Below are 7,750 nucleotides of genomic sequence, written 5' to 3' on the forward strand. Positions count from 1 at the left end.
AGAGAGAGAGAGAGAGAGAGAGAGAGAGAGAGAGAGAGAGAGATCCTCTGTGAGTGAAGAAAGGCATTTTCGTTTTACAAGCTGTATTAAAGGTTTTCGTTTCCAAGACTTAATCATATAAGATGCTTTTGAAATGAACTAATAGCAGTTAGGGAAGAGTTGAGCTAGTAACTCCATCTTGGTATATTCACCTTTACTGATATTGCTGAGCTAAGCTCATCTAGCGAGCGGGATTCCAGTGTGAGGTTCAGAGGAAAATGGCACCCTAATGTTAGACCAAATGAGGGCCAATAGTAGGGCTTCCAAAAAGCGAAACAGAAACAAATGGCACAAAGCGAACTCTTCGTCCTGTTTTTGCAGACGTTCAGTTCCACCTGTTGCTGAGTGTTTTACTTTTAAGATTACCTCGGTTTTTAACTCCTTTCTAGAGATGTATATAAAGCTGGTGTCAAAGTCTTTATCTTGTACTGCTCCAGTCAGGGAAACTTTTGTTTTCAAGTCGAATCTCTCTCTCAATTAAACAACTTCACGTAGCTTCAGCCCCTTGTAGAGGGGTAGCTCCGTCAGTGAACCTCACGCTGAGCACTGCAGGTATACTTAAGGTTTTTGCGGTGTCCCTCTGTTCATATTCTCCTTCTTCCATCTTACTTTCCACCCTTTCCTAACAATTCCTTCATTGTGCAACACCTTGAAATTCTTCTTTACTCTCAACTTCCATTTCAGCGGTGAATGACCACATAGGTCCCAGCACTTGGCCTTTGGCCTAAATTTTACATTCCATTCTATGTCACTTCAGACATTTCCTTTGAATTTCAAATGGTGGAAAGTGCTTATGAAGCCATGCATCGAAAATGTGTGAGTTTTGGATTTTTATTTCTGGCGAGTGTACATGCTCGATAATGATGGCCATCGTAGATTTGAAGGCCGTGACCTAAAACGTTTTCACAAGTTAGGCTTTGTCTTTCAGCACGATGTCAAACTTGTGATAAATGTGTACTGTTGATTATTTGATGTCCTGAGTTGATTCTTCCTTATTCTTTGAGCTATCGGAGCCAGTATACTTAAACAAAAGAGAGAGAGAGAGAGAGAGAGAGAGAGAGAGAGAGAGAGAGAGAGAGAGAGATTTGAGAGAGAGAGAGAGAGAGAGAGAGCTCCAGTCATTGCTCTGTCTTGTCCGGTGGCCATGGCAAGGAAAGTTTGCCTGCACATGAATCGTAAGTCACTTTTTTTTTTCATTATACATAACGCCTGACTTAAACTTGCCCATAAGTAGCTATCATTCCTGTTGTTTTGTATATAATTAAAGAAGGGTCCTCATGGATTAATTTTCTTTAGGTGGCCGAAAATCAGGGTTAGTTTGCTTTTTATCTCAGCTTTGATTAGAGAATTCTAAAGGGAAGACATAGTCCGGTCCAGCTTTCGCATAAAGCGTTGTTGAAACCTAAAGCAAACCACAGCAGTCTGCCTAAGCGATATCTGTTCAAAAAGAGATCTGAAATAAAGTTATATGATAAAGTTCATGCTTGGCAAGCCACAATGGTCATTACTCGTATTAATTGTACTTCAGTCTGTCTCTCTCTCTCTCTCTCTCTCTCTCTCTCTCTCTCATTTCACCGATAACAGTCTCTCTCTCTTTCTCTCATTTCACCGATAAGTCTCTCTCTCTCTCTCTCTCATTTCACCGATAACAGTCTCTCTCTCTCTCTCTCTCTCTCTCTCTCTCTCTCTCTCTCTCTCTCTCTCTCTCTCTCTCTCTCTCTCATTTCACCGATAACAGTTTTGCTGACTATGGGGAAGATTTCTTTCTTCATTCTGGACTGGGTCCTCATGTACTGTAGGTGACCAATTGACCGTCTAGTTCCTAGCTTTCTTGCCTTGAAATAACAGGCGTTAATTGCTTTTTTTGTAGGCAGTTCAATATAATTTGTCGGCCCATACTTCAGTAACAGTCTGTGGTACAAATATTGGAAATTACTAACACGTGAAATCAGATACTTTCTGGTATGTTTCTTTATCACTGTATTAGTCTTCATCCTGACAGAAGTGTTTATCAAAAAACATTTTTTTTCTTTTTTAGAAATGGTCCCATATTCGTTGCAATTCGACCCCCGTAGGAGGGTAGTGCCGCCAGTGTACCTCATGCGGTACCCTATAGGCATTACTTGAGGATCTATGCAGCGTCCGTTCGGGCCCTAGCTGCAGCCCCTTTCATTCCTTTTAATGTACCTCCGCTCATATTCTCTTTCTTCCATCTGACTTTCCACCCTCTCTTACCAATTATTTCATAGTGCAACTGCGAGGTTTTCCTCCTGTTACACCTTTCAAACCTTTTTATTGTCAATTTCCGTTTCAGCGCTGAATGACCTAATAGGTCCAGCGCTTGGGCTTTGGCCTAAATTCGATGTTCTGTTCTATTCTATTGCAATTCGACAATTAATGACCAGGAGGCAAGATGCCTGGTGAGTGGCCTTGGAAAGTTATAATAATCCTGCCCGCCATATAGCTAGCCACATATAGGAATGATACCCTTTAGTAAGAGTAACACCAGAAGAGGTTAATTAACAGATCATGTTGGTGTGTCAGGAAACGAGGTGGATGACGAGCTCAGTCAGCTATAGTGGAGAAAGTGTCACAATGATTTAATATTATCCCACAGTTGGTCAAATGTTCAAGATGCACTGGCAATCCAAGTGGAAAAGAACAGATGTGGACCCCTTAGCATCTCGTGATATTCCAAATTTTAAAAGAATAGTAAGATGATTGTCTGTAGAACGCTGGTCTTGCCACGAATCGAGTTGAAAGCAAGGGTATGATACTGTCTTTCTCTTTCAGTTAAGGCCTTCCTGAGAATCTGGGATTTGGTGATGACAAAAGATAATGTTCCCTTTGGTCATAAGATAACAGCCAGGAAACTTAGAGTGGCGTGAAGGACGTAAAAAGAAGTTTCGGGAAGAGGTTTTTTTCCAGCATGGTAAGTTGTGTGCAAGATAGTTGTAGGCCTATTCTCTTTCTGGTACCTGTTCCAGCATATTCTGATGAAAGCGCCACTTACTTTGAGGAATCATATTGCACAATTGCAAGGAATTACTTACACAATTTGAATTAATATGCTTATTTTAAAACTAGGATTTTAAGAGGTACACTCATCATTTATTTCAAAATGTTTATCGAGTCCTGAGAATGTGACATATTATTGCTTCTGGAATTACCTTCGTACAAAAGCACGAACCTAGGCGAGAGAATTATGCCTTTATATACTTGATAGGTTGAACAAAAGTTCTTCTTTCCCTTCAGAATAAAATTTCCTGTAACTGTACTTATAAGAATGTCATGAAGTTCTTTCAGTTTTCAGGTTAACGATCCTCCACCGAGACTACTACATCCCTTCACTCCTGTGGAAGACAATCTTAAAATATATCTGCATATCTATCTCCGTCCTTGGACGAATGTTGGCGCCCAACAAAATAGTTTAATCCAAGTAAGGGATCATGATATCTGTATCGGTTTATTCCTGTTGTAGACACGCTTATATTTATAATTGAATTATTGCACTTCTTTTGAGCTTTCCTTTCAACTTTTAATCTCTGTAGTTGTCACAAAAGTCGATGGTGATGGTATGTGCAGGTGAAATGACTTGATAATAGGACTAATTTACATTTAAAGAGAAACTCTTATTGCCTATCATTCCTTATAGCAGTATAATTTGCCTGAAAAATCAGTTTACAACAACAGAATTCGTGTTTACTTAGGTAGTGACTGACGCTCTTAGCTAGCGGCTATTTTTGTAGTTTTGGTTTTCAAAAACACTAAAAAGACATATCTCCATTTGGGCACAAGCTTCTTACTTTATTATTAAAGTTCCGCATTGACTCACAACTATGCAAATTTCAAGTAAGAATTCCTTGTAACAGAAGCTTTTGTAACTTGAATAGTTCCATTGACAAGAAGAATTGCAGGTGTTGAAACTTTAGACCAAAACTATAATATAAACTATTTGTCTTCTATCAAGCCTTGGTTACAGTGAAGGCCAAGAAGGTCTCATAAAGGCTGATCAAATGCTAATTGATCTGATGCAAGCAATTGTTGTAAGCTATTTCAAATCAGGGAAGAAGTTGGTGCAAATTCTAAGGGCTAAATAGTGGCTTTAGTGCATCCATGATGATATTAGCCTTGGCTCAGATAATGACACTCGTATTTTAACAAGTTATCCAAAAATAGGCAACTGAAATAGAAAAAGAACTTGATGGCGAATTGTTGGTTCATTGCTACTTTCTGCCGACATCTGAATTCAGGTTTATCAGTTTGTTTTCTGTTCCCTCATACTGATTTATTCATCGTCTTCTATAACTTGCCTCTGTGGAGTCCTCTGGGTTTATTACAGTCTGTTGACTCTGTCCTAAGGGTTTTCAGCTGATGATTTAAAGAAAGGAAGATAAAGCTGTCCCAATTAAGATGATAGTAAAGTACAGTCGGAAAAGAATTGAGTTTTACGTCATATATTCATTATATCTTGGAATTCGTAGGTGTGTGGATCTGAACGTGAAAGAAAGACGTTTGAATAGTGGAAGGAAATGAAGTCATTGTTTGGATGTCTTTTGACGCTGTCCCTTGGTGAGTTTTGCAGGAGAGTAAAGTGTTCTTGTGGTGCTGCTTATTCTGGATCAGTGTCATTCACACTAACTCAATTCCTTATATTGTGGTGGTTATAGTCTGGTCTTTCCCTTTCGAACAAAAATAAATTAATTTGCAAAGTTTTTACTTTAGTCAGTGAAAGAGGTTGCAGCTAGGGGCCGAAGACGCGCTGTAAAGAACCTTAAGTAATGCCTACAGAGCACCGCACGAGGTGCACTGACGGCTCTACCCCTCTACGGGGATGCTTCTCTTGAGCCTTGCTCATTCCATTTTACTTTTAGAAATTAACGGCTCTCTTTGCTCAGTTTCTCTCGCTATAGGTTCGTTCTTATATATTTTAGCCGAGAAACACATTGTGGTCATTTAAAATCTCATTATTTCATCTGGTCACCTTCAAAAGATCATACCTGATATACTGTACTTTGTCTACAAAACACTCATCAGAATTTTAGTTTAAGAAGCACTGCTCAGAAGTAAAGATAATAACGAGATAATACAAAGAGTAACAAGGAATCTGTCACATTCCTTTACTAGCTATTACACCCTAAATTAGTCTTTAGTCTTGATCAGTCTAAAATGATGAAAGAGCTCTCAGTGAGATAAAGGCTAGGTGAGTTGTTGAGTTGGATAGATTATTGAAGAATGTTTGTGGCAGTTTGTATTAAAAATTTATTTGAATACGATGTGTGTGCGAAACGAAAGTGGTATAATTGCCCGATACAATGCTGAACAGTGTTGAAGTGAAATTGGAAATGCGTGTCAGAAAGTGCTATAGGACTAGCATTCGGGGAGTTTTAGACAACTCGGCAGTCAGTAGTGTTTAGGAATGAACCTAAGTAAGATGTAACCCAAGATTTAACAGACAAGTGTGGTTAATCTAGTTAATCAATCACGTTAAAGCTTAGGTTTATCCTTCAAGTAACTTGTCTTTCCAGTTTAAAAAAATTCTGTTCAGTTAAATTTAGACCTAAAACACACAACCATACCTCATACTCTGGTCTTTATAGTGGCTGCAATTGAAAGCCTCTTGACTATAGTATGAAAGGAAAATACAGTAGAATAGTTCTTGTATTCCCTTTTACGTAGTTATAAGCACTAACATTCTGCATTGTGAAAAATGAGATGGTAGCGTAGGCCTAATAATGAACAGTCTACAGATTGTCTCCTACCTTGTGAGCTTATATGGTCTGCTGCTTGTTGTATCTCTCTCTCTCTCTCTCTCTCTCTCTCTCAGTAGTTTTCCTGTGTGTGCTGAGACGCAGTGACTGTGTGGTAACGTAGTGATGAGTTCTTAATTGTGGTGTGATTATTTCGGTTGTAACGTCCAGTTAATGAAGAATATATAACTCAATAATTTAATTCCCATTCCTCGAGAATGGGTATTTGGTCGTAGCATTCGAAATGTTTCGTAAAAGCTTCCTTGCACAAACATATCACGGAAAGCGTAAGTCTAATGAAGTAGACGAATGCAGGTTGAGATAATCATGATGTTTTTGTATGAATTTCTTCATCAGTAATTTTATTTTTTCCCACTCAAATCTCATTGACTAAATTTTGGTGCGTTGCAATAAATAAAGTCCTCGGCTTTTTCTGTATCGTTTTAGTAAGTCTAAAATAACCGATAATGTAGAGTAAATTTATATAGATCATCATTTTCATGGGTTCGTGAGTGGCTTCTACTTCAGATGTAATAATCTTATATCACATATTACCGTAATGGGTAAATGGAGTTAGGTATAGATACGTTAACTCGTTAGCTGGCATAATACGTTAACTCGTTAGCTGGCATAATACGTTAACTCGTTAGCTGGCAAAATTACGTTAACTCGTTAGCTGGCATAATACGTTAACTCGTTAGCTGGCATAATCTCTTATATTATTGCAATGGGCTAAAACTGATAAGTAGGGAAATCACTCACTGAGGACGTATGCTCAACAGCATTGTCATGGTCTATGTAAATTTTCGAAGCCCCTTCTTTGCTGATTCAGTCAAGTTTGATTAGTGGTACCTAAAGTTCCATTTAATCTGATTTACAGAGTAAGTTCAAAAAGTTATCTGCAGAGTTCATCCTAGGCCTACGTGTAGTTAGTTACCTTTATTATAAAATACAACATCCCCTACAGCAATATAGCAGTCTCTTTCTAGTAGTTTTGTCTTGATATAAACCTTGTTAAACTGTCTTTCAGGCACGATGTCAAAATGTTGCTGAATGAATGGTTTTTGGAAAGCCTCTAAGAAATATGCCCCTTAAATTACTGTTCAGCAAAAGCATTTAGAGCCTTGACAAAGTGCTATTAGTAAATTATATTTGCCATCCTTTCTCACTCCCGGTAACTAGGTAGTGACCAAAAATTTTATATTCCCGATATTTTTGTCGTTCCATGTCCTTGTATTTTGTTCATACAACTTGAAGCGAGGCAAAAAATAATTAAGATTTATGGAGAATTTAACTATCCAGCATTCGAGTCTGTAATTTTTTTGCAGATGTTGAATTACTACCAATGAGGAACCTTCAGGTGAAACTCAAAAGTGTATGGAAGAAAGCCGACTCCTTATCTCCGGACAGACACCGAGGAGAATCTACGTGCCGTGCTACTCGAGTATCAGCGGGTGATCACGCCTCCTGTAATTTTTTTGCAGATGCTGAATTACTAGCAATGAGGAACCTTCAGGTGAAACTCAAAAAGTGTATGGAAGAAAGCCGACTCCTTATCTCCGGACAGACACCGAGGAGAATCTACGTGCCGTGCTACTCGAGTATCAGCGGGTGATCACGCCTCCCTGTAATTTTTTTGCAGATGCTGAATTACTACCAATGAGGAACCTTCAGGTGAAACTCAAAAAGTGTATGGAAGAAAGCCGACTCCTTATCTCCGGACAGACGCAGAGGAGAATCTAAAAAAAAAAATTACTACTGCGAGTATCAGCGGGTGATCACGCCTCCCTGGAATTCCCACTATCTCCGGACAGACGCAGAGGAGAATCTACGTGCCGTACTACTCGAGTATCAGCGGGTGATCACGCCTCCCTGGAATTCCCACTATCTCCAAAAATATATAACAAACAGAACTAGCCGGCAACTGGGTGTATTATATTTGCCACAGTAAGATTGCGAAG

General features: G+C 38.9%; 1 long non-coding RNA gene across 2 annotated transcripts in view; it reads left to right on the forward strand.

The window, feature by feature from the left end:
- Positions 1–7,518, forward strand: part of LOC136839352 (uncharacterized) — an 18,817-nt gene extending 11,299 nt beyond the window's left edge. The window contains exons 2-4 of one of the 2 annotated variants that reach the window (XR_010853301.1): positions 2,833–2,971; positions 3,346–3,478; positions 7,432–7,518. This is a non-coding gene — a long non-coding RNA (uncharacterized lncRNA). The other variant, XR_010853302.1, reaches the window with a different exon arrangement.
- Positions 7,519–7,750: the final 232 nt, after the last annotated feature.

The sequence above is a fragment of the Macrobrachium rosenbergii genome, chromosome 6 (assembly GCF_040412425.1).
Source record: "Macrobrachium rosenbergii isolate ZJJX-2024 chromosome 6, ASM4041242v1, whole genome shotgun sequence".
NCBI classification, from domain to species: Eukaryota; Metazoa; Arthropoda; class Malacostraca; order Decapoda; family Palaemonidae; genus Macrobrachium; species Macrobrachium rosenbergii.